The sequence below is a fragment of the Desmodus rotundus genome, chromosome 11, assembly GCF_022682495.2.
Source record: "Desmodus rotundus isolate HL8 chromosome 11, HLdesRot8A.1, whole genome shotgun sequence".
In the NCBI taxonomy this organism is placed as follows: Eukaryota; Metazoa; Chordata; class Mammalia; order Chiroptera; family Phyllostomidae; genus Desmodus; species Desmodus rotundus.
The window spans coordinates 4797473-4804653 of NC_071397.1; the positions used below are offsets into that span (position 1 = coordinate 4797473).

The 7181-nt window shown below is 52.1% G+C and overlaps 1 non-coding gene across 1 annotated transcript; it reads right to left on the reverse strand.

Annotated features, from left to right (window-relative positions):
- Positions 1-6439: 6439 nt before the first annotated feature.
- Positions 6440-6603, reverse strand: LOC112302493 (U1 spliceosomal RNA). Its single transcript, XR_002974555.2, has one exon. It is a non-coding gene; the product is annotated as a U1 spliceosomal RNA (small nuclear RNA).
- Between the last annotated feature and the right edge of the window lie 578 nt (positions 6604-7181).

Sequence of the window (7181 nt, forward strand, 5' to 3'; positions counted from 1 at the left end):
ACAAACAGGCCCTGCCCGGGAGGGGCGTGGGACGAAGTGAGTGAAACTCCTTTTAGGAAGGAACTCTTCTCAGAGCCAAGGCTGAGAAACCAGCATCTTGCCAAGACCTGGGGGTGGGGGAGCCCAGGTGAGCCGACTCAACCCTCAGGAATGGGTGGGGTCGTGAGGGGAGGCGGGCACTTCCTCCTGCCCCAACCCAGGGTCCTGTTCAATCCTTACTGAGGAGTTTCCTGGCGACAGGCAGTGACCTGTCAGCCGCCTGTGTGGGAAGCAGCTTGGCGTGGCCCTCACCATCTCATTAGCAGTGATTCACCCAGGGCTCACCTGACTGCCAGGGGCCTGCCCCACTGCCCACCAAAACCAGCTCCGCCGGCCCCCGTGGAGGGGGCAGAGACTTCTTTCCTTCGGCTCTCCATCCTCCCTGGCTCCCGGGGCAGAGCCCGCCTGGCACACAGTCAGAACTCAGAATCCATTCATTCAACCAACAAGTTTGACCGAGCACCTGTCGTATGCCAGGCACCGTGCTAGTTGCAGGGGTACAGGGTAAATGAACCAGGCAGACCCGAATCCCTGTGCTCTGGGAACAGACATCCTTGTGGGGAAAGACAGACTGGAAACCAATAAGTGAGTCAGAGGCTCTTGAAGATGGTGAGTGCGATGAAGAAAAATAAAGCAAGAGAGAGTGTGAGATGAGGGTTTTTATTTTATTTATTTATTTTTACTTAGTTATTTTTAATTGATTGGAGAGAAAGTAAGGGAGAGAGAGAGAAACATGGATTGGTTGTTCCACTTATGTACGCACCCATTGGTTGCTTCTTGTATGCGCCCTGACCAGAGATTGAACCCGAAACCTTGCGGTATTGGGACGACGCTGTAACCAACTTAGCTCCCCGGTCAGGACCGATGGGTTGCAATTTTAAATAGGGTGTTTGGGTAGACCTCTCTGAGGACATATTGGAGCAAAATCCGATAAGGATGAAGATGAAGACGGAGAAGGGAGCTGCACAAAAAAGGGAGGGAAAATGTGTACCAGGAACAGCACGTGCAAAGGACCTGTGGTAGGAATGCAGGGGGCAGGTATTTAAGGACCAGCGAGGAGACCGGTGGAGCAGCAGCAGTCCGGGCGAAGGGGAGAGCAGTGGAAGATAGGGTCGGACAGGCGGGGGTGCTCTAGACCCTGCAGGGGTGTAAAGTCCTTTGTAAGAACTTTGGCTTTTACGCAGCTGAATTTTGTCAGAATACTCCCAAATCCCCCTGTTGAACCTGAGATGGGGTCCCCAGGCTTCTTCTGTGTGGCTCAGAGCTCAGAGAGCTAAGTCTAGGGTCAGGGGAGGGTCTGGAAGGATGAGTGTGCTGAGCAGAGGGCTGCTGCCTGTGGAGCACGTGTGACGAGGAAGGTGCCTGCTGGGGAAACGAGTACCTACCTACTGCACAGGGATGTTGTGGAAAGGGGGCAAAGGGGAGTAGAGGCTGAAAAAGGAAAGAGGGACCAGTAAGAGAGAGTCTTGCCCAGTTGCCTCCCTCCCCCAAGCCTGTCCTGTCAGATTCATCAGGGACAGACCTGCTACTCTCCTCCCACCTCTCTTCCCTCTGCCTGGGAATCCCTGCTGTTCTTTGCCTGGTGAATCCCCACTCATCCTGCACAAGGTGGTCTCTGAGTTTGCAGAGCAGGGGCTCCCCACCTGGGCCCAGCATGCCCCACTGAAGCATTTTCACACTGGATCGCACATGCCCACTGAGGGGTCTCGCTTCTCCAGGAGACCATGGTCATGGCCGTGGACCACACGGGGCTTCGCTCACCTTTGTACGCTCAGAACCTGACACAGAGAAGGTGCTGACACGGGCAAGTGAATGAACAAATGCTCACTAGGGTCTGGACACCTCAGAGGGTTTGGAACAGAATAAAGCGATCAGATTCACATTTTGGGAAGATGACCCTTGTTCCGTGTGTGTTGAGGGAGGGGGCTGGAGGAGGGTGCCAGCTAAGAGGCTACTGCAATAGTCCAAGCAGGAGCAAGAGAGAAGTGAGGAAGCACAGAACCAGGGCGCCCACTGCCGGGAGTGAGCGCAGAAGCAAGAGCAGGTTTCGACACCGGGCCTGGGGGGAGGGGGGGAGTGGAGGGGGAGGTCCCACTCTCCCTCTTTTACTGTGTGTCCTTCCCTCTGCCCTGCCCATGGACAGATGTCACTCGCTCACACAAGATGGCACAGTGGTTATGAGCACAGGCTTCGGAGCCCAACTCTGGGTTCAGATCCCCTTTCCACCACACACTTGCTATGTGACATCGGGACAGGTTTACTCAGCCTCTCGGTTCCTCAGTTTGCCCATCTGTGAGGCAAGATGACAACTGAGGATTATTTGCTGCACTTTATTGATTCTAAGATTCCCTTTCTAACAGTTCTGAAATCAGGTGAGTCTTAAAATCAGCGACATGGCATGTGTTCTTTAGCGGCACATAAATAATGGTGCATCTGAAGGCGAAAGGAGCCTTAGATCTTAAGAGACACAAACCTGTGGGGAAACCAGTACCTGGCGTGTTGTGAGGGCTGAATAAATGTTAGCTCTATCACTACTGTCATTATTTGCTCTCTGGAGCAGGAGGTAACAAAGGCCCCGAAAAGAATAGAGAAATAAATATACTTTGGAGCTAAAAGAGAAAAGGAGCTAATTCATAAATAAATATAAAGGTGAAAAAATCTTAATAATTTCCCCCCCAAAAAACATCCAAAGCCTAATGCTTCCTCTGGAAGATCCCATTGAATTTTGCCAAAGTCCTTGAGAAATTCCTTCTCTTCCGTGGGGCCAGAACTCCTGACTCCCTGACCAGCAGGGGGAAGCAGGGCCTGTCCCCGGTGACTCGTGACTCGGGGGTGTTCCCTGTGTCCTTGCAAATTTCCCTGACTCACCATTACTCACTGCCCACAGGCAGGGCTCTGCTACCTTCTGACCAGGAGACCGATGCCCTGGGATCAAGGGTCAGACTCAAACAAAAGTGTGATTATAGTGTGTTCAGCACAGGCTGCTGCTCGGGAGAAGAGGGTGACCCTCGCTGGCGTCTTATTTTTGGCCTCCTTCCTGGGTTGCGTTCCTGCCTACTGATTTGGCAAATCCTGGGCGACTCGGCTTGTTTTCTCTCCTCACTTAAATACATGTCTGGAAAAAGCCTCCACCCCCACAGACCCTGCTGTGTGTGTGGAAATGGTGACAGGCTTGGTGGAGGAGGAGGAACTGGGTGGCTGGTTCACGGGCCTCCCTCTGGATGCGGGAAGAAGAGTTGGCCCAGGCAGGCACTCTGTGGGGCTGCCACTGGGGCCAGCAACACCGCCATGGGCCAGTCCTGCGTTCCTCTGGGCTCAGCCAGGGCACCCAGCCCAGCTCGTGTGCTCCCCTGCTCTGACTACTTTGACGAGAGACCGTCTTGGCTCCCCTTGCCTTGTGGGGCTCCCACATGCCTCTGGTGACAGGAACAGGGTCACTCCTGGGGCTGGGACGCTGGGAGCCTGAACACACAGGCCGCAGGTGTGGCCGCACATGGGCAGCAGGCACATGCTGGACCGACTGTGGAGGGGAGGCCAACAGCAGCCCCCGCCAGCATGCCTGCTCCTGTGAGCTCTCAGCTGGGCGGGAGGCAGGAAAAGTGTGCTCAGGGCACTCTTCCGGGGACAATGAGGGACCGAGGGTCAGCAGTGGGTCTCTTGGGAGACATTTTGGGCAGGAAAACTGCCCTCCCTCCCAGCCTCGAGACGCCAGCCAGCGCTCTTCCAGAGCCACAGACCACCCTTGACACCACGGCTGCCCTCAGACCAATGGCATCTTCATCCCTGAATACGAAACCAGAGGCCTGTCCACTCACAAGCTGCGTGGAGCCTCTTCTCTGGGCCGGGAGGCACCTAGATGGGTTCACAGCCTCAGGACACCCCACCCCCCCATCTGCACTGGGAAGAAGAAACTGACAGGATACAGGGCTTCTCTGAAGCCAAAGAGCCGCACAGGGGTCCAGAAAAACAGGGCAGGCATCAAGAGGGGGTTGGAAGCAAGCGATGCCCGCTCCCCATCAGCTCTGCCATGCTTTACGTAAAGGCGCTTTGCAAATGCAGCGGCGAGCCTCTAACTCCGCGACAGCCCTGCTCCCCAACCCTCCCCATCTCAGTATTATAATGAGCTGTTTCGTTATCCATTAAAGATGCCTTCTTGAAGGCAGGGTTGGTCTAATTCACCCTTGATCTCCTGCCCCCAGCAGAGTGCTGGCACATAGTAGGCATGTCACGAACATTTGTTGCATGAAAGCTCCGTGTGACACCTCACCAACGCCTGCGTCAGCTTGGGGAGACAGGCCTTATCATTCCTGTTCATCATCCCCATTTTAAAGACGAGAGGACTGAGGCCCAGGGGTTAGAGCCTTGTCTGGGGTCCCACAGTTAGTAAGGAGCAGATCTAGGTTTTTAACCGGGGTCTGCGTGCTTATAAGGGGTGCTTCAGGAGCCAGAGCTGATGGATAGACAATACTGATCACTACAGCTGACTGAGTTTGCGTCTTTGTTCCCGTTTCACAGATGAGGAAAGTGAGGCTCAGAGAGTTTCCATAGCTCGCCCACAACCACACAGCGGTGGAGCCTGGTCGGGTTTGGCCCTGGGTCTGCTCACTTTACAAGCCGCGATCTAGCCACTGCCCCGCACCGTCTCTTTTGGGGAAACGCTGTGAGCCCTGTTCAGCTGCACCCCTAAGAGTCGGCTGGTGTTCTTTTTCTGCAGAGCCTCCTATCTGGAATTTTCTCTTGCTTGTCTCTTTCCCCTGGGCAGCACCCGAGCTTTCCATCCAGCTTCCCGAGCTGCAGGGACCTCCTCTAGCTCTATAGCACTCATCGCTGGCCACCTCTTTACCTGGCGCGCCACTGTGCCTTCGAGGCCCTTCCCCCAGAGTCTGCTCAACAGAGCCCAGCAGACCTGGCTTTAAGCTTCCCAACAAGTTCTGCTCCCAAGGTAACCTTGGGGAAAGATGTCAGAAGCAAGATAACAGTGGCCACACGGAAAATCTGGCTGTCCCGGCGAGTGCCTTGTTTCTTTGGTGGCACCTTTTCAGCCAAAGCAAATACAGCGGCAGATGCGGCCCGCCTTTGCAGCTCCTGTGCCCTCCGCAGACGCAGGCCATGGGCACCCCGCTCTCAGCAGGTCGAAAGCGCTGGCACCCTGCCAGCTTTGCTGGGCTCTGCAAGGATCACCGAGGAGACACACTCCTTAGACCGAAGGTGGGGTCAATCCCATAGTCAGACTCATTAGGAGATTACTGAGAACAAATTTCAATAGTTTTGCAAAAAGAGACCCTGTTTACCTCACCCCCATTAGGATGGCTACTCTTAAAAAAAAAAAAAAAAACAGAAGTGTTGACAAAGATGTAAAGAAATTGGAACTATTGTGCATCACTGGTAGGACTGCAGGATGCTGCAGCTGGAACACAGTATGGTGGTTCCTCAAAAAACAAAAAAATAGAACTACCGTATGATCCAGCAATCCCAATTCTAGATATACATCCAAAAGAACCAGCCCTGGCTGGTGTGGCTCCGTGGACTGAGTGCTGGGCTGCGAGTCAAAAGACCGCTGGTTTGATTCTTGGTCAGGGCACATGCCTGGGTCGCAGGCCAGGTCCCCATATGGGGGCGTGTGAGAGGCAACTGATCAATGTCTCTCTCGCACATCGATGTTTCTCTCCTTCTCTTTCCCCCTCCCTTCTCCTCTCTCCCTCCCTTCCCCTCTCTCTCAAAGTAAATAAAATCTTAAAAAATATTAAAAGCAGGGTCTCGAGGGGATATTTGCAAACTCATATTTATGGCAGTGTTATCTACAACTCCATCCCGAGGTGGAAGCAATCTAAATGTCCACTAAAGTTGAATAAATAAAATACGGCCTATACGTATAACGGAATATTGCTCAACCTTACAAGGGAAGGAAATGCTACATGGCACACGCTACAATATAGACGAACCTTGAGGACGTTATGCTAAGTGAGATGAGCCAGACGCAAAGGACAAATTTAGTGCATGACTCCACTTACAGGAAGGTAACTAAAGTGGTCAAGTTCATAGAAACAGAAAGTAGAATGGTGGTTACTGAGAACTTGGTGGAGGGGGAAATGGGGAATTATTACTTAATGGGTACAGAGTTTTAGTTTTGCAAGGTAAAAAATATTACCGAGATTTATTGCATAACATGTGAAGGTACTTAACACGACCGAACCGTATACACTTAAAAATGGTGAAGATGGTACATTTTATTTTTTTACCATAATTAAAAATAAAAATGTTAAAAAGGGGAGAACCTTGTCGGGTTCCTCACTTTGGAGGTATTTATAACATTGTCCGAGGTAGTTAGTTACTTGATAATGCATTGTTTTCTTTAATTCTCACTGCGATTTATTTATTTATTTTTATTTATTTATTTTGTCAGGGGAGAGCGCGAACGCAGTCCCCCACTGCCACCAATTGTGCAGTGGAGTTCCCCACATTTGGGGAAACTACAGGGGTCAGCACCTCCGGAGTGCAATGGATAAGCCTCGCCCTGGGAAAACTACCTTCGTGGTGGCGGTATCTCCCCTGCCAAGTAAGTATAATTCTCACCGCGATTTAATGTGGTAGCCATCACAATTTTCTTTCCACATCCCAGGAAACTGAGGCCCAGTGAGAGAAACGGACTTACAGTTTCGGGGAACTTAGTGAGGGGAAGAGCCCCGATTTGTCCACCTCTTCGGGCACTGGAAGCGCTTGTCCGGCCCCTCCCCTGCGGGGCCTGGCAGAGGATCCCCACATTGAAGCCCCCAATCACGGACAGAAAGAAAATGAACTTTTAGTTAATGTGATGCTCTGTGTCCCCAAATGAGCCCAAGTTCCTTGGTGACAAGCCATATGCACCTTCTATTTTTTGACTTGCTTGGGGAATGGAGCACGCTTAGTTAGTGAGTAACAAACACTTGAGAACTAGTTGGGGTTTTTTAAAAAACTTCTCAAAAAGCCAGAATGGGTTTTCACAGAAAATACCGTTGGAGCACTTTCAGCTCACAAAGCGTTTTCCCATACATTAACCTATTTGCTCCCGATGGGGTCCCTGGATAGAAGACATCATTGGCATCTCCATCTTACAGAGCAGGGAAGGCAGCTCAGAGGAGTCCCACAGCTGGGATTACATTTAC